Here is a 19,314-nt window from a genome sequence, read left to right as displayed (position 1 = left end):
GCGCCCTGGCTGCATCCAGGCCTCCGCAGGGTTCTGGGGAGGGGGGCTGAGTTGGTGTCACTGTGTGCGCACATGGCATGGGCTGGGAGGTGAGCAGTCAGCAGCCCAGAGAGGCCTTGGGGAGCTTTGTGTAAGGAGGAGGCTTGGGGAAGGGGACCCCAGGAAGTGACCTCACTTCCCTGGCAGCAGGACCCAACAGAACTTAGAACTGAGGTCACCAGGCACCCACTCTATCGAGAAGCCCCTACTCAGCTCACTTGGTTGCTGAACTAGGCTCCACTCAGACATGTTCTGCTGCGTCCCAACACCCCGAGGCCGCGGCCCCCGGAAGGCCCGCGGCGAGGGGCTGGGCCAGCAGTGCCGGAGCTGGGTCAGCTCTCACCCCAGGCACCTCTGGCCTTTCGGCCACAGGGACCCAAAGGTAACCCAGGGAGGCCCAGGGCAGGCCCACCCAGGCCGGGCCACCACTCACACCCCACCCGGGTAGCCCCACATCCCCTTCCTCGCTGCTGGAGGTGGGCAGTCATGTTGGGGTGGGGGTGGGGGCCTGCCTCAAGCACGAGCAGGTCAGAGGCCTGGGGGGCCGGTCACGTCCGCACCCCGGGTCCCAGCTGGCAGGCTGGGCTGCGGCCAGCCGGGCAGGGCCCTGCTGCCCGAGTCGAAGCCCATGCCCTCTGGCTGTGTCTCTTCCCTCCCGGGTGGCCGTCTGAGCTGACCAAGGTCCCAGTCTGATCTTGGCAGCAGACGGTCGAGCGGGCAGAAGCAGGTGCAGTCCTGGCCGGGCAGGGCTCTGAGACCTCCGCGCCGGGCCGGCTGCCGGTCACTGTCATTGCAGAGCCGGACACCACAGGAGCCGCTGCGTGAGGACACCCACGCCGCCTCCCCGAGCCAGGGGCCGCTGCACGCTTCTCAGGGCCAGCACCAGCTCCGGGTGAGTCTGCACACGGAGGGGTCCCCGCCACCACGACGGCCTCCTCCCCAGAAACCGCCCAGGCGTCACGCCAGGGTCCTGCCCGCGGGTGACAGGCAGCTCAGCAGACCCGGCTCTGACCTGGAGCACCTCCCTGGGAGTCAGGTGGAAGACCGCCAGCCCACCGAGGCAGAGCCCCAAGGTGAGAAGGGCGGGGCTGGTACATGTGCCTAGGTGAGGGAGGGCCGAGGGCTGGGCCACACAGGGAGGCGTCCCCAGAGGCTGCTGCTGGCACCAGAGCAAAGATTGGCCTCAGACCACCTGTCTAGAAGAACTCAGTCACAAAACACATCCTGTGGGCACCTGCTGGGTGGGAGCTGTCCGGAAAGCTCTGGGAAGATGTCTGTCCTTGAAGAGGCCCACGGAAAGGGAGGCATGTGGGTCAAGTTTTCCTGTCTCACAGCATCAGCACCTCCACAGGACTGAAAGCTCTCTCCACTTCCAACAGTCACAGGTCCAGAGCAGGCGGTGGCAGGGGAAGATGCCGGAGACCAAAACCAGGACCATCAGGATCCAGCAGGAGACCCCGAGCTCCCTCCTGCTGCTCCTGCCGCTTCTGCATCTCCAGCAGCTAACGCTGCTCCTGAAGGTCCTGCTGCTCCTGCCGCTCCAGCAGCTCCTGCTGCTCCTGACGATCCCGCAGCTCCTGCTGCTCCTGAAGGTCCCGCAGCTCCTGCTGCTTGCGAAGGTCCGGAAGATGCTGCGCCTGCAGCTGGACCGCTGGGCCACGGAGAACCAGTCCAGGCATCACCAACCCCTGGGGCTGAGCCCCCTCTGCGCCCACCCACGCCTTCTTCTTCAAAATCCCACCAGGAATCCCCTCCTGCACCCGACCTTGACTTCCATTCCCCTGAAGTTGTTTGTGTTTGGTTTTTCTTCACTTTCTTTTGTTTGTTTCATATCGGTTATGGCATCCTTTATTTTGCTTTTTTAAGTTTCTTTTAATAAAATATAGACGTTGTCCCTCTGAAATTGTGCAATTCAGGAGCACTGGGTGCCTTCACGATGCCGTGCGACCATCACTCCCATGCAGGCTCACACCATTCCTTTCTTCAAAGTAAAACCCTGGATCCAGAGCACGCACATCCCCCCACCCCCCGCCCCCAGCCCCTGACAGCCCCGAGTCCTCCTCCCCTCTGGGTGTCACACTGGCCATTGTGAAGGAAGTGAGGCCTGAACGGAATTTTTCAACTTAATGTTTTCTGTTATTTCTCCAATGTGTATTTATCATAATAACATATATCTTTTTTACTTAATCTATGGAAGGATTATCTTTAGATACAGAAGGCGGTATTTTTACAGCCAGTCTCCATGGCAAATGGCTTAGCGTCCTTGATGAAGGGAATGCGGAGGGAAAAATAACTGCAACCCAGAGGTAATGATGGTCACACCCCGAAAATACAACCAACATCCTCTGAGGAAAATATCAGCTTATACTTTACAGCTTTGTCTACTAAAGTAATGACCAGTGTCAAAGGGCTGCATTTGCTACCCACAGAAGCCACTTGAAAAACAGATGCAGGTACTCCTGCTGTTACTGAATTCTTGTTTTTATCCTAATCTTATTAATATGGACTCCATGACCAGTTAACACCTGCTGAAGCCATGGAACTGCCGCGGATGAAATCCACTGGTCAAAACAGAGATGCAAGAGAACCAATCTCTCGCTGTTATGATCTTAATTTTTCAAACACTTAATCAACCACAGGAGTTAGTATCTCGTCCAGAAACTGAAATCAATGAAACAATTTTGTGTGCATTCATGCTTAGAACTCTGCGAGAGAGGACTGGGGGTATGGTTTACCATCACGTACTCTGTTCTCTGTTTCTGTATTTCCACTTCCTAAGCAAAATGACTTGCTTTGTTTACAAGTGCGTTTTTCTGCCTGTAGGCTTTTGGACCAGCTGCCAAGAGCCAATGGTGACCTCCTGAAGCACCTTTTGGAGTGCTCCACGACACTGAGCAACACTCCACATTCAACCAGATGACGGCGGATAACTTAGCACGCTGTATAGCCCCAAGCCTTCTTGGTCCACCTAATGCCACCGGCTCCCAATTACAAGAGGACTTCACAAAGAATGTAATGAGACCTCTCATTTTCATGCCTTGTGGGGCACGGTCCCCACTTTGAACCTGAAACCTGAGGTACTAACCGTGATGTACCAGGTTTTTCAAGTGCACATTTTAAACACGCTCCCCTGGAGGGGCAGAGTCACTGACCTGGTGGGGTGAGGGGAGGTGGTGGGCTGTTATGTGGGAAACTGAGAGCAGTGGAGGCATTTCTGCTTTCCCACCCAGGACACTCAACCACACAGAGATAAGAGTAGGATGATGAGACAGAACAGAAACTGAGCTTTGGGATCTGGCAGCCGAGGTTCAACTCTCAGCCTAATCACTGAGGGAGTGTGAACTACGGCGAAGGTCCCATGGTTTCATCATCACATAATGACGATACCACCCAGCTGCTCCTCTGGTCACTGCTAAGACATCTCAGATGAGCACCCACAGCTCCTCACACACTGGCCTTCCTCTGCCAGCTGTGGTCCCTCACAAGGACACTCGGCTCCTATGTCACCCCCCACTGCAGGGTGAGGGGGCTAGTAAAAGATACCAGAACTTTTTCACTCACCTGTTCAAAAACCTTCAGTGACTTTCCATGGATCTTTAGGTTTTTGGTTTTTTTTTCAGGAAAATTTCTTTTTTAAGAGCCTCCACAATGAAACCTGCCCTAGTCATCAGTTTTCACTATTTCCCTGTGTAGCTCCTTTCCTTGAGCTAGGTCAAACGCTTCACTTTCCTGAACAAGACACACTCATGTTTCTAAGTACAATTCTCAACTCCCTGTGGTCTCTACAGACCCACAAACTAGGTGGCCATTTGGGTTCTACTCTCCCAGAAATGTCACAAAGCTGCCTGCCCCTGACCATTCCAGCTCAAATTAGCTGTTCTTTGATAATGCACGAGCAGTTCTCCCTGCTAGAAGCTGGTTCCTACGGTGCTTTGCACCATCAGGAGTTACGCTAGTATGCTCATACACCATTCAACAAATCCAAATTCCTGCGGTAAATGATTCTATTTGTTAGTTTTATGTTACTTTCAGTGGCTGGCTACATGTCTACCACTAAAAATGGATGAATACGTGCACTTTTCTGAGTGTAGGAACTTTACATACATCAATAATGACTGCAAAGTTCAAAGCTAAAGAGGTAGAACACAGCACACATGGAATTTCACCGGGGGGCTGTAACACATCAGTTTCACTAAATAAAGTTTGTTAGAGAGCACGTCACAGTATTTACTATTCACAAGTCCTGGAATACACTATTTTTATTCATCATGGAATAAATGAGGTATTGGTGTGATATATTTGGGAAGAACTGCATGCGTGTGTGAAATTTCTTTTAAACAGCAACAATTCCATAATTAAAGGGACAAAAAACATGGCTGGACAATGCACCTGTCACTTGTTGAGCCAAGACATGCAAAAGTCCCTCAAATTTGAGAAGGAGATAGAACAGTAGATAAAGAAAAGCTGAAATTCCCCTAATTTGTCCAATGCAACGTCTACAGGACATTCTTGCCATGGGAAAATGGCTAAGAAATGTTCGTTTCACCCTCAGGATACTCAAGCACATCACTGAGAAAGTCAATTTACTACTTTTGAGAAAAGGCGGTTGGAACTGATAAACTGCAAAAGGACCAAATTGTCTAACCTAGAATGAATACAAGGCAGTGAAGACTTTCTGATACCTGTCTTTATCACTGCTGGTAACATCTGTTTAATCTTCAATCAACCTGCACTTAGTGGCGTAAATAAGGTGAAGTATTTTCAAAGGTAAAGCAGATACTGAGGATGAAAAGCTTATTTTATTTATTCCAGAAAGAAAGCTACTCATAGGCTATCTTTATTTGAGAAAACGAATTCTCTCCACGGTCATTAGTTACTATGATATACTGAATGGAATATATTCCATTCAACATACACATATTTCTATGCTACAAAATATACATTATACATAAATATACATATTTACACACTCAATTTTATATTCCATAAAAGCAACCTCAAAGAATTTGAAGGACAGAGTATACAGTTGTACAAAAAGCCACCTTTCAGAACACATTAGGCAATGTCTATCCTATTTCTCTGTAACTCCTATGCTAGCCAAACGAGCCACTAAGCACCCTAAAGATCTGGAATAAAGGGTGCCTCTCCTTGCTACTTTTATGCTTTTCATGTCCACAGCGTAATCGGTGCTAGGAAGAAACTGATATTTTTCGCCTTGGACCTAAATGTCACTATGCATTTGGTTGGCTTAGGCTTTCCAAGGAATAAAATCATCCCTTTGTCACGTCAAAGAAACTAGTAGAAAACAAAATTGTCAAAGGAGAGTTATAATTTCCTATAATGGAAAAAAAACCTCCCTTGAGAGAATGGGAGTTTTTCCAAATTATAAAGGAGTCAGATCACTGGGGGGAACGGCGGGAGGCACGGACACCAGGCCGCTCCGACCCACAGGCCGCGGGCGACACCGAGAGCACGGGAACGGGGCGGGCTCGGCGGCGGCCCAAGAGGCCACGGAGGATTCCGCGCCCGTAGCGGGAGCGCCCAAGCGGCGGGGCACACCTTTGGGGCTGTGGGACGGCTGGGGAGCGACAAGGGCTCCGGGGTGCTCACCGAGCCCACCGCCGTGGCCCCCGGCGCCCACACTGCCGGCGCCGGCCCTCCCAGCCCCGCAGAGGCCCGCGCGGCCTCCCTCCGCCGCGGGGACCCGGGGTGACAGCCGCCGCAACCCCCGTCCTTCCCGCGCCCCGCGCCCCGCGCCCCGCCGCCGCCGCCGCCGCCGCCGCCCGCGCTCACCTCAGGGGCGCAACCGGCACAGCCGGCCGTCGGCCTCGTTCCCGCCGAAGCGTCTCGGTGCGGTACTCCCTGCGCGGGCGGGTTCTTCCCCGGCGGTCGCAGGGGGTTCAGGGGTGCGGGGGCGGGGAACGGCCGTCACACGAGCAACGAACCGAAGCGCCGCCTGGTGGCATTTTCCACAGGCCGGCGCCACCGCAGCCGCCTTGGGTCCGCACAGCCCCCTGCCGGCCGCAGCTCTTGCTGTCTCGCCGAGCCGACAAGCCTCCGCGGACAGGGAAGGGAGCCGCGGCGCGAGTCGAGGGCCAGGCGGGGGTGTGCGCAGACTCTTTCCTCTGGGGACTGCGCGCATGCGCACCAGCGGGGCGGGACCCGCGGCCGCTGCGTGGGGGCGGGACCCGCGCCCGCTGCGTGGGGGCCGGCCCCGCCCAGGGGCGCTGGTCCGGCTCAGCCAATCGCGAGCGCCGGGTACCTCTTGGCGCGGGCGATTTGAATGGTTCGCGGCCGCCTGAGGTGGCGGCAGGTGGGCACGCCGCTGCCCTTTTGGGAGCTTCTCTGAGATCGGGAGGGGAACCCGCCCCTCATCCTTTCGCCGGAGCCCCACCCTCCCCAGGCCGCGGGACTGGCCAAAAAAAACAAAACAAAACAAAACAAAAAACCAGCTGGGAAAGTAAAACAACACTGACTTCAGGATAACGGTTACGTCTTTGGATGGAAAGAAGGGAATGGGATAAAGGAAAGGTGAAAAAGAAACTTCAAGCATTTGTATATGATTTGATTTCTTAAAAGAAAGATTTTTAAATGCTAACATTTTGCCACAATGCTTCAATGTTTTAAAGAAATAAAATGATAATATGTAATTTTATTACATAAAAACCCAAAATACAGTCATGCATATGCACACAGATATGCATATTTTCTATGTAAACATAAAAAACATTATTCGATGAATAAAATGATAGAGATTTTCTTTATCATTGAGCTGTATTCTTTTCCTTAACCTACGGTTATTTCAGGTACTTCAGGGCTCCAGAGCTTGCCAGGAGACGCACATGTCCAAGAAGGCCAGTGCCCAGCAGGGAAGCAGGATGGAGCCCCGGGTGCAGGGAGGTCAAGGCAGGATGGGGGTACTGGGGATGGTCGAAGGCAGGCAGGGAGGCTCGGGGTCAGGCAACGGGGAGGGAAGCATCGGGGTGTAGGTGGGGCACAGGTAGGCCAAGGCAGGATGGGGTGAGGGGCGCTGTGTGGGACCCAAGTAGGAAGGGAGGGGAGGGGTGCTTCAGGCGCCAGGGTCGGGGCATCCCCTCCCCCCACCTCCTGCCACCTCCCAAAGCAGCAGCTGAGTCCCTCCTGAGCTCCCTGTCGGACAGGCCCAGCTTTGGCATCTGCGTCCTTGCCCCAAGTTGCTACACGGCTCCCCTCATCTGGAGCCGCCGGCCCACTTTTCTTTCCCACCACAGACTGAACGCATCTTTGGACATGTGGCTGGCTCTGGCATGAAACGTTTCCAGGGCACTTCATTGGCACTCTTAACTCGTGTCATAACACACTGAATTGTTTTATAAGTACGTTTATAAATAGCTTATTCACAAGAATATCAAACTTCCTCATTCTTGGTCAACATTGACAGATGGTAATTTATCTCAGCATGTTATACATACTTCAATGAAGTACGTTTCCCCCTTTATCTGTGATCGTCTACAGATAAAACTGGTCTGCTATTAGCTTAGAGTCCATCTCTGCCTTTGCTCTTTCATTTTTCCTGAACTTCTCGTGTGGGATAATTTCTCATATTGCTTTCCCTGATCCTAACTTACTTATTCTAATTAAGTGGGGTGTAGGAATAGGAATATAGTATAGTTATGAATGTCCAATAACATATATTCCAGTATTCTAAATTGATTTAAATTTACTTAAAAATTATAGTTGAAGATAGAGTGCCTCATTTGGAAGGGAAGGGGGTCTACAGAATATTTGCTTTTATAAAGGGGGGTATTGGGTCTGAAATGATAGCTATGGCCATAAGTTAGCAACGTTTGCTAGGAACTGGGTTGATGTTAACTCTGCTAGTTCTGATCCATAGACCATAGTCCTTTGTAGATCTATGGTCTATTGTAGACTTTGTGTGTTAGGTGCAGCATTTATCACATTTTATGTACCGCACTATATATATGATATTCAGTAGCTTACCCTTCTAAATGAAAAGATAAAAGGACTATAGATGAGTAGATTCTTAGTGAGTTGTTCCCCGCCCTCTCCCATTCCCACTAATTTGGTTAGAGATAGCCAATACAGAAGATTCTTTAAACACGTGCATGAGGATAGAAACTCAATCCTTAACCATTACACATTTTCAGGACTGACTTTAAATTAAATTTTAGGCTATCATTAGCAATGTACCGCTATTCTCAGATTTCTTTTATAGTCTCTTGTTTCGATGACCTTTTCGTACTTCGGTCTTTGCTTAATTTCATTCAGAGGCAGAAAATATGGTAATTTTTAACAACTCCTTGGTAATTCTGCAAATAAAAAGGAGGCTTTAAAAAGGCAGATTTAAAAAGAAAAGAATTGATTTGATTCCAAAGCTGGTATTAACATATTTCAATGCAGAGGAAAGATAAGGAGCAAGATGAATCTTAAGGTTGTAAGAGGCCCATCAAATTGACCTACATGAGCTCACAGAAGTTACACGTTTCCTAAGGCCAAGGAACTGTTTCATGACCTTGAAGGGTATATTAGTATTTCTATTTAAGTCATTACATTTTCAAACATTGGAACTGCTCAGATTTGGTTCACTGCACAAACCAATCACTTAGAATGTTAAAGAGCATGCCTTTGGTCTCCTGGAGACAGCTCTTCTGTGATTGAGCTCTCGTTTGCACGGCCTGTCTACCTTCCCTGTTAATTTTTTTTTCTTCCCCCCCCCCTTGTCAGCCTACATTGTGAATGCAACTGATAGAACAAACACCAACACCTAACACTGGAAATTCTCTCCTCTGAACTCATTTGAAACACATGCTGAGGTTCTCAATCGGCAAGTTTTATAAAATGTCAGAACGTTTTAGAGTTGGGAGTGATTGTTGGACTCATTGAAATCACACAGGGAGCTTAAGAAAATACTAATGCCTCAGCCCCACCTTCAGAAATTCTGAATTAACTTGTCTGGGGAAGACTGCAGGCCCCTACGTTTTTAAAAAGTTTTCCAAGCAATTTTAATGTCCAGCCAATTGGAGAACCACTGGGCTAGTCCCATTCGATCAGATAAAAACAGTAATTCATATAGGATTTGACATAGCAAAGGGCACAAAACTAGACATCAGAATAGCTGAGACTAAACACTGACGGCGCCGGCCCTCCCCGCCCCGCAGAGGCCCGCGCGGCCTCCCTCCGCCGCGGGGACCCGGGGTGACAGCCGCCGCAACCCCCGTCCTTCCCGCGCCCCGCGCCCCGCCGCCGCCGCCGCCGCCGCCGCCCGCGCTCACCTCAGGGGCGCAACCGGCACAGCCGGCCGTCGGCCTCGTTCCCGCCGAAGCGTCTCGGTGCGGTACTCCCTGCGCGGGCGGGTTCTTCCCCGGCGGTCGCAGGGGGTTCAGGGGTGCGGGGGCGGGGAACGGCCGTCACACGAGCAACGAACCGAAGCGCCGCCTGGTGGCATTTTCCACAGGCCGGCGCCACCGCAGCCGCCTTGGGTCCGCACAGCCCCCTGCCGGCCGCAGCTCTTGCTGTCTCGCCGAGCCGACAAGCCTCCGCGGACAGGGGAGGGAGCCGCGGCGCGAGTCGGAGGCCGGGCGGGGGTGTGCGCAGCCTCTTTCCTCTGGGGACTGCGCGCATGCGCACCAGCGGGGCGGGACCCGCGGCCGCTGCGTGGGGGCGGGACCCGCGCCCGCTGCGTGGGGGCCGGCCCCGCCCAGGGGCGCTGGTCCGGCTCAGCCAATCGCGAGCGCCGGGTACCTCTTGGCGCGGGCGATTTGAATGGTTCGCGGCCGCCTGAGGTGGCGGCAGGTGGGCACGCCGCTGCCCTTTTGGGAGCTTCTCTGAGATCGGGAGGGGAACCCGCCCCTCATCCTTTCGCCGGAGCCCCACCCTCCCCAGGCCGCGGGACTGGCCAAAAAAAACAAAACAAAACAAAAAAAACCAGCTGGGAAAGTAAAACAACACTGACTTCAGGATAACGGTTACGTCTTTGGATGGAAAGAAGGGAATGGGATAAAGGAAAGGTGAAAAAGAAACTTCAAGCATTTGTATATGATTTGATTTCTTAAAAGAAAGATTTTTAAATGCTAACATTTTGCCACAATGCTTCAATGTTTTAAAGAAATAAAATGATAATATGTAATTTTATTACATAAAAACCCAAAATACAGTCATGCATATGCACACAGATATGCATATTTTCTATGTAAACATAAAAAACATTATTCGATGAATAAAATGATAGAGATTTTCTTTATCATTGAGCTGTATTCTTTTCCTTAACCTACGGTTATTTCAGGTACTTCAGGGCTCCAGAGCTTGCCAGGAGACGCACATGTCCAAGAAGGCCAGTGCCCAGCAGGGAAGCAGGATGGAGCCCCGGGTGCAGGGAGGTCAAGGCAGGATGGGGGTACTGGGGATGGTCGAAGGCAGGCAGGGAGGCTCGGGGTCAGGCAACGGGGAGGGAAGCATCGGGGTGTAGGTGGGGCACAGGTAGGCCAAGGCAGGATGGGGTGAGGGGCGCTGTGTGGGACCCAAGTAGGAAGGGAGGGGAGGGGTGCTTCAGGCGCCAGGGTCGGGGCATCCCCTCCCCCCACCTCCTGCCACCTCCCAAAGCAGCAGCTGAGTCCCTCCTGAGCTCCCTGTCGGACAGGCCCAGCTTTGGCATCTGCGTCCTTGCCCCAAGTTGCTACACGGCTCCCCTCATCTGGAGCCGCCGGCCCACTTTTCTTTCCCACCACAGACTGAACGCATCTTTGGACATGTGGCTGGCTCTGGCATGAAACGTTTCCAGGGCACTTCATTGGCACTCTTAACTCGTGTCATAACACACTGAATTGTTTTATAAGTACGTTTATAAATAGCTTATTCACAAGAATATCAAACTTCCTCATTCTTGGTCAACATTGACAGATGGTAATTTATCTCAGCATGTTATACATACTTCAATGAAGTACGTTTCCCCCTTTATCTGTGATCGTCTACAGATAAAACTGGTCTGCTATTAGCTTAGAGTCCATCTCTGCCTTTGCTCTTTCATTTTTCCTGAACTTCTCGTGTGGGATAATTTCTCATATTGCTTTCCCTGATCCTAACTTACTTATTCTAATTAAGTGGGGTGTAGGAATAGGAATATAGTATAGTTATGAATGTCCAATAACATATATTCCAGTATTCTAAATTGATTTAAATTTACTTAAAAATTATAGTTGAAGATAGAGTGCCTCATTTGGAAGGGAAGGGGGTCTACAGAATATTTGCTTTTATAAAGGGGGGTATTGGGTCTGAAATGATAGCTATGGCCATAAGTTAGCAACGTTTGCTAGGAACTGGGTTGATGTTAACTCTGCTAGTTCTGATCCATAGACCATAGTCCTTTGTAGATCTATGGTCTATTGTAGACTTTGTGTGTTAGGTGCAGCATTTATCACATTTTATGTACCGCACTATATATATGATATTCAGTAGCTTACCCTTCTAAATGAAAAGATAAAAGGACTATAGATGAGTAGATTCTTAGTGAGTTGTTCCCCGCCCTCTCCCATTCCCACTAATTTGGTTAGAGATAGCCAATACAGAAGATTCTTTAAACACGTGCATGAGGATAGAAACTCAATCCTTAACCATTACACATTTTCAGGACTGACTTTAAATTAAATTTTAGGCTATCATTAGCAATGTACCGCTATTCTCAGATTTCTTTTATAATCTCTTGTTTCGATGACCTTTTCGTACTTCGGTCTTTGCTTAATTTCATTCAGAGGCAGAAAATATGGTAATTTTTAACAACTCCTTGGTAATTCTGCAAATAAAAAGGAGGCTTTAAAAAGGCAGATTTAAAAAGAAAAGAATTGATTTGATTCCAAAGCTGGTATTAACATATTTCAATGCAGAGGAAAGATAAGGAGCAAGATGAATCTTAAGGTTGTAAGAGGCCCATCAAATTGACCTACATGAGCTCACAGAAGTTACACGTTTCCTAAGGCCAAGGAACTGTTTCATGACCTTGAAGGGTATATTAGTATTTCTATTTAAGTCATTACATTTTCAAACATTGGAACTGCTCAGATTTGGTTCACTGCACAAACCAATCACTTAGAATGTTAAAGAGCATGCCTTTGGTCTCCTGGAGACAGCTCTTCTGTGATTGAGCTCTCGTTTGCACGGCCTGTCTACCTTCCCTGTTAATTTTTTTTTCTTCCCCCCCCCCCTTGTCAGCCTACATTGTGAATGCAACTGATAGAACAAACACCAACACCTAACACTGGAAATTCTCTCCTCTGAACTCATTTGAAACACATGCTGAGGTTCTCAATCGGCAAGTTTTATAAAATGTCAGAACGTTTTAGAGTTGGGAGTGATTGTTGGACTCATTGAAATCACACAGGGAGCTTAAGAAAATACTAATGCCTCAGCCCCACCTTCAGAAATTCTGAATTAACTTGTCTGGGGAAGACTGCAGGCCCCTACGTTTTTAAAAAGTTTTCCAAGCAATTTTAATGTCCAGCCAATTGGAGAACCACTGGGCTAGTCCCATTCGATCAGATAAAAACAGAAATTCATATAGGATTTGACATAGCAAAGGGCACAAAACTAGACATCAGAATAGCTGAGACTAAACACTGACGGCGCCGGCCCTCCCCGCCCCGCAGAGGCCCGCGCGGCCTCCCTCCGCCGCGGGGACCCGGGGTGACAGCCGCCGCAACCCCCGTCCTTCCCGCGCCCCGCGCCCCGCCGCCGCCGCCGCCGCCGCCGCCGCCGCCGCCGCCGCCCGCGCTCACCTCAGGGGCGCAACCGGCACAGCCGGCCGTCGGCCTCGTTCCCGCCGAAGCGTCTCGGTGCGGTACTCCCTGCGCGGGCGGGTTCTTCCCCGGCGGTCGCAGGCGGTTCAGGGGTGCGGGGGCGGGGAACGGCCGTCACACGAGCAACGAACCGAAGCGCCGCCTGGTGGCATTTTCCACAGGCCGGCGCCACCGCAGCCGCCTTGGGTCCGCACAGCCCCCTGCCGGCCGCAGCTCTTGCTGTCTCGCCGAGCCGACAAGCCTCCGCGGACAGGGGAGGGAGCCGCGGCGCGAGTCGGAGGCCGGGCGGGGGTGTGCGCAGCCTCTTTCCTCTGGGGACTGCGCGCATGCGCACCAGCGGGGCGGGACCCGCGGCCGCTGCGTGGGGGCGGGACCCGCGCCCGCTGCGTGGGGGCCGGCCCCGCCCAGGGACGCTGGTCCGGCTCAGCCAATCGCGAGCGCCGGGTACCTCTTGGCGCGGGCGATTTGAATGGTTCGCGGCCGCCTGAGGTGGCGGCAGGTGGGCACGCCGCTGCCCTTTTGGGAGCTTCTCTGAGATCGGGAGGGGAACCCGCCCCTCATCCTTTCGCCGGAGCCCCACCCTCCCCAGGCCGCGGGACTGGCCAAAAAAAACAAAACAAAACAAAACAAAAAACCAGCTGGGAAAGTAAAACAACACTGACTTCAGGATAACGGTTACGTCTTTGGATGGAAAGAAGGGAATGGGATAAAGGAAAGGTGAAAAAGAAACTTCAAGCATTTGTATATGATTTGATTTCTTAAAAGAAAGATTTTTAAATGCTAACATTTTGCCACAATGCTTCAATGTTTTAAAGAAATAAAATGTTAATATGTAATTTTATTACATAAAAACCCAAAATATAGTCATGCATATGCACACAGATATGCATATTTTCTATGTAAACATAAAAAACATTATTCGATGAATAAAATGATAGAGATTTTCTTTATCATTGAGCTGTATTCTTTTCCTTAACTTACGGTTATTTCAGGTACTTCAGGGCTCCAGAGCTTGCCAGGAGACGCACATGTCCAAGAAGGCCAGTGCCCAGCAGGGAAGCAGGATGGAGCCCCAGGTGCAGGGAGGTCAAGGCAGGATGGGGGTACTGGGGATGGTCGAAGGCAGGCAGGGAGGCTCGGGGTCAGGCAACGGGGAGGGAAGCATCGGGGTGTATGTGGGGCACAGGTAGGCCAAGGCAGGATGGGTTGAGGGGCGCTGTGTGGGACCCAAGTAGGAAGGGAGGGGAGGGGTGCTTCAGGCGCCAGGGTCGGGGCATCCCCTCCCCCCACCTCCTGCCACCTCCCAAAGCAGCAGCTGAGTCCCTCCTGAGCTCCCTGTCGGACAGGCCCAGCTTTGGCATCTGCGTCCTTGCCCCAAGTTGCTACACGGCTCCCCTCATCTGGAGCCGCCGGCCCACTTTTCTTTCCCACCACAGACTGAACGCATCTTTGGACATGTGGCTGGCTCTGGCATGAAACGTTTCCAGGGCACTTCATTGGCACTCTTAACTCGTGTCATAACACACTGAATTGTTTTATAAGTACGTTTATAAATAGCTTATTCACAAGAATATCAAACTTCCTCATTCTTGGTCAACATTGACAGATGGTAATTTATCTCAGCATGTTATACATACTTCAATGAAGTACGTTTCCCCCTTTATCTGTGATCGTCTACAGATAAAACTGGTCTGCTATTAGCTTAGAGTCCATCTCTGCCTTTGCTCTTTCATTTTTCCTGAACTTCTCGTGTGGGATAATTTCTCATATTGCTTTCCCTGATCCTAACTTACTTATTCTAATTAAGTGGGGTGTAGGAATAGGAATATAGTATAGTTATGAATGTCCAATAACATATATTCCAGTATTCTAAATTGATTTAAATTTACTTAAAAATTATAGTTGAAGATAGAGTGCCTCATTTGGAAGGGAAGGGGGTCTACAGAATATTTGCTTTTATAAAGGGGGGTATTGGGTCTGAAATGATAGCTATGGCCATAAGTTAGCAACGTTTGCTAGGAACTGGGTTGATGTTAACTCTGCTAGTTCTGATCCATAGACCATAGTCCTTTGTAGATCTATGGTCTATTGTAGACTTTGTGTGTTAGGTGCAGCATTTATCACATTTTATGTACCGCACTATATATATGATATTCAGTAGCTTACCCTTCTAAATGAAAAGATAAAAGGACTATAGATGAGTAGATTCTTAGTGAGTTGTTCCCCGCCCTCTCCCATTCCCACTAATTTGGTTAGAGATAGCCAATACAGAAGATTCTTTAAACACGTGCATGAGGATAGAAACTCAATCCTTAACCATTACACATTTTCAGGACTGACTTTAAATTAAATTTTAGGCTATCATTAGCAATGTACCGCTATTCTCAGATTTCTTTTATAGTCTCTTGTTTCGATGACCTTTTCGTACTTCGGTCTTTGCTTAATTTCATTCAGAGGCAGAAAATATGGTAATTTTTAACAACTCCTTGGTAATTCTGCAAATAAAAAGGAGGCTTTAAAAAGGCAGATTTAAAAAGAAAAGAATTGATTTGATTCCAAAGCTGGTATTAACATATTTCAATGCAGAGGAAAGATAAGGAGCAAGATGAATCTTAAGGTTGTAAGAGGCCCATCAAATTGACCTACATGAGCTCACAGAAGTTACACGTTTCCTAAGGCCAAGGAACTGTTTCATGACCTTGAAGGGTATATTAGTATTTCTATTTAAGTCATTACATTTTCAAACATTGGAACTGCTCAGATTTGGTTCACTGCACAAACCAATCACTTAGAATGTTAAAGAGCATGCCTTTGGTCTCCTGGAGACAGCTCTTCTGTGATTGAGCTCTCGTTTGCACGGCCTGTCTACCTTCCCTGTTAATTTTTTTTTCTTCCCCCCCCCCCCTGTCAGCCTACATTGTGAATGCAACTGATAGAACAAACACCAACACCTAACACTGGAAATTCTCTCCTCTGAACTCATTTGAAACACATGCTGAGGTTCTCAATCGGCAAGTTTTATAAAATGTCAGAACGTTTTAGAGTTGGGAGTGATTGTTGGACTCATTGAAATCACACAGGGAGCTTAAGAAAATACTAATGCCTCAGCCCCACCTTCAGAAATTCTGAATTAACTTGTCTGGGGAAGACTGCAGGCCCCTACGTTTTTAAAAAGTTTTCCAAGCAATTTTAATGTCCAGCCAATTGGAGAACCACTGGGCTAGTCCCATTCGATCAGATAAAAACAGTAATTCATATAGGATTTGACATAGCAAAGGGCACAAAACTAGACATCAGAATAGCTGAGACTAAACACTGACGGCGCCGGCCCTCCCCGCCCCGCAGAGGCCCGCGCGGCCTCCCTCCGCCGCGGGGACCCGGGGTGACAGCCGCCGCAACCCCCGTCCTTCCCGCGCCCCGCGCCCCGCCGCCGCCGCCGCCGCCGCCGCCGCCGCCGCCCGCGCTCACCTCAGGGGCGCAACCGGCACAGCCGGCCGTCGGCCTCGTTCCCGCCGAAGCGTCTCGGTGCGGTACTCCCTGCGCGGGCGGCTTCTTCCCCGGCGGTCGCAGGGGGTTCAGGGGTGCGGGGGCGGGGAACGGCCGTCACACGAGCAACGAACCGAAGCGCCGCCTGGTGGCATTTTCCACAGGCCGGCGCCACCGCAGCCGCCTTGGGTCCGCACAGCCCCCTGCCGGCCGCAGCTCTTGCTGTCTCGCCGAGCCGACAAGCCTCCGCGGACAGGGGAGGGAGCCGCGGCGCGAGTCGGAGGCCGGGCGGGGGTGTGCGCAGCCTCTTTCCTCTGGGGACTGCGCGCATGCGCACCAGCGGGGCGGGACCCGCGGCCGCTGCGTGGGGGCGGGACCCGCGCCCGCTGCGTGGGGGCCGGCCCCGCCCAGGGGCGCTGGTCCGGCTCAGCCAATCGCGAGCGCCGGGTACCTCTTGGCGCGGGCGATTTGAATGGTTCGCGGCCGCCTGAGGTGGCGGCAGGTGGGCACGCCGCTGCCCTTTTGGGAGCTTCTCTGAGATCGGGAGGGGAACCCGCCCCTCATCCTTTCGCCGGAGCCCCACCCTCCCCAGGCCGCGGGACTGGCCAAAAAAAACAAAACAAAACAAAACAAAAAACCAGCTGGGAAAGTAAAACAACACTGACTTCAGGATAACGGTTACGTCTTTGGATGGAAAGAAGGGAATGGGATAAAGGAAAGGTGAAAAAGAAACTTCAAGCATTTGTATATGATTTGATTTCTTAAAAGAAAGATTTTTAAATGCTAACATTTTGCCACAATGCTTCAATGTTTTAAAGAAATAAAATGATAATATGTAATTTTATTACATAAAAACCCAAAATACAGTCATGCATATGCACACAGATATGCATATTTTCTATGTAAACATAAAAAACATTATTCGATGAATAAAATGATAGAGATTTTCTTTATCATTGAGCTGTATTCTTTTCCTTAACCTACGGTTATTTCAGGTACTTCAGGGCTCCAGAGCTTGCCAGGAGACGCACATGTCCAAGAAGGCCAGTGCCCAGCAGGGAAGCAGGATGGAGCCCCGGGTGCAGGGAGGTCAAGGCAGGATGGGGGTACTGGGGATGGTCGAAGGCAGGCAGGGAGGCTCGGGGTCAGGCAACGGGGAGGGAAGCATCGGGGTGTATGTGGGGCACAGGTAGGCCAAGGCAGGATGGGGTGAGGGGCGCTGTGTGGGACCCAAGTAGGAAGGGAGGGGAGGGGTGCTTCAGGCGCCAGGGTCGGGGCATCCCCTCCCCCCACCTCCTGCCACCTCCCAAAGCAGCAGCTGAGTCCCTCCTGAGCTCCCTGTCGGACAGGCCCAGCTTTGGCATCTGCGTCCTTGCCCCAAGTTGCTACACGGCTCCCCTCATCTGGAGCCGCCGGCCCACTTTTCTTTCCCACCACAGACTGAACGCATCTTTGGACATGTGGCTGGCTCTGGCATGAAACGTTTCCAGGGCACTTCATTGGCACTCTTAACTCGTGTCATAACACACTGAATTGTTTTATAAGTACGTTTATAAATAGCTTATTCACAAGAATATCAAACTTCCTCATTCTTGGTCAACATTGACAGATGGTAATTTATCTCAGCATGTTATACATACTTCAATGAAGTACGTTTCCCCCTTTATCTGTGATCGTCTACAGATAAAACTGGTCTGCTATTAGCTTAGAGTCCATCTCTGCCTTTGCTCTTTCATTTTTCCTGAACTTCTCGTGTGGGATAATTTCTCATATTGCTTTCCCTGATCCTAACTTACTTATTCTAATTAAGTGGGGTGTAGGAATAGGAATATAGTATAGTTATGAATGTCCAATAACATATATTCCAGTATTCTAAATTGATTTAAATTTACTTAAAAATTATAGTTGAAGATAGAGTGCCTCATTTGGAAGGGAAGGGGGTCTACAGAATATTTGCTTTTATAAAGGGGGGTATTGGGTCTGAAATGATAGCTATGGCCATAAGTTAGCAACGTTTGCTAGGAACTGGGTTGATGTTAACTCTGCTAGTTCTGATCCATAGACCATAGTCCTTTGTAGATCTATGGTCTATTGTAGACTTTGTGTGTTAGGTGCAGCATTTATCACATTTTATGTACCGCACTATATATATGATATTCAGTAGCTTACCCTTCTAAATGAAAAGATAAAAGGACTATAGATGAGTAGATTCTTAGTGAGTTGTTCCCCGCCCTCTCCCATTCCCACTAATTTGGTTAGAGATAGCCAATACAGAAGATTCTTTAAACACGTGCATGAGGATAGAAACTCAATCCTTAACCATTACACATTTTCAGGACTGACTTTAAATTAAATTTTAGGCTATCATTAGCAATGTACCGCTATTCTCAGATTTCTTTTATAGTCTCTTGTTTCGATGACCTTTTCGTACTTCGGTCTTTGCTTAATTTCATTCAGAGGCAGAAAATATGGTAATTTTTAACAACTCCTTGGTAATTCTGCAAATAAAAAGGAGGCTTTAAAAAGGCAGATTTAAAAAGAAAAGAATTGATTTGATTCCAAAGCTGGTATTAACATATTTCAATGCAGAGGAAAGATAAGGAGCAAGATGAATCTTAAGGTTGTAAGAGGCCCATCAAATTGACCTACATGAGCTCACAGAAGTTACACGTTTCCTAAGGCCAAGGAACTGTTTCATGACCTTGAAGGGTATATTAGTATTTCTATTTAAGTCATTACATTTTCAAACATTGGAACTGCTCAGATTTGGTTCACTGCACAAACCAATCACTTAGAATGTTAAAGAGCATGCCTTTGGTCTCCTGGAGACAGCTCTTCTGTGATTGAGCTCTCGTTTGCACGGCCTGTCTACCTTCCCTGTTAATTTTTTTTTCTTCCCCCCCCCCCCTTGTCAGCCTACATTGTGAATGCAACTGATAGAACAAACACCAACACCTAACACTGGAAATTCTCTCCTCTGAACTCATTTGAAACACATGCTGAG

The 19,314-nt window shown here is 49.8% G+C and overlaps 1 protein-coding gene across 2 annotated transcripts in view; it reads right to left on the bottom strand.

Annotated features, from left to right (window-relative positions):
- LOC141578203 (coiled-coil domain-containing protein 144A-like) overlaps positions 1-16,426 on the bottom strand; it is a 136,650-nt gene extending 120,224 nt beyond the window's left edge. The window contains exon 1 of one of the 2 annotated variants that reach the window (XM_074367782.1): positions 16,293-16,426. The gene's annotated coding sequence lies outside the window, so the exon portion shown is untranslated. Of the gene's footprint in view, positions 1-5,832; positions 6,059-16,292 lie in introns of those variants that run through there. The other variant, XM_074367783.1, reaches the window with a different exon arrangement.
- Positions 16,427-19,314: the final 2,888 nt, after the last annotated feature.

Source organism: Camelus bactrianus, chromosome 7 (assembly GCF_048773025.1).
Source record: "Camelus bactrianus isolate YW-2024 breed Bactrian camel chromosome 7, ASM4877302v1, whole genome shotgun sequence".
Taxonomy (NCBI): domain Eukaryota; kingdom Metazoa; phylum Chordata; class Mammalia; order Artiodactyla; family Camelidae; genus Camelus; species Camelus bactrianus.
The sequence above is the reverse complement of the archived record's forward strand: the minus strand, read 5'-3'. Positions and strand labels throughout refer to the sequence as shown.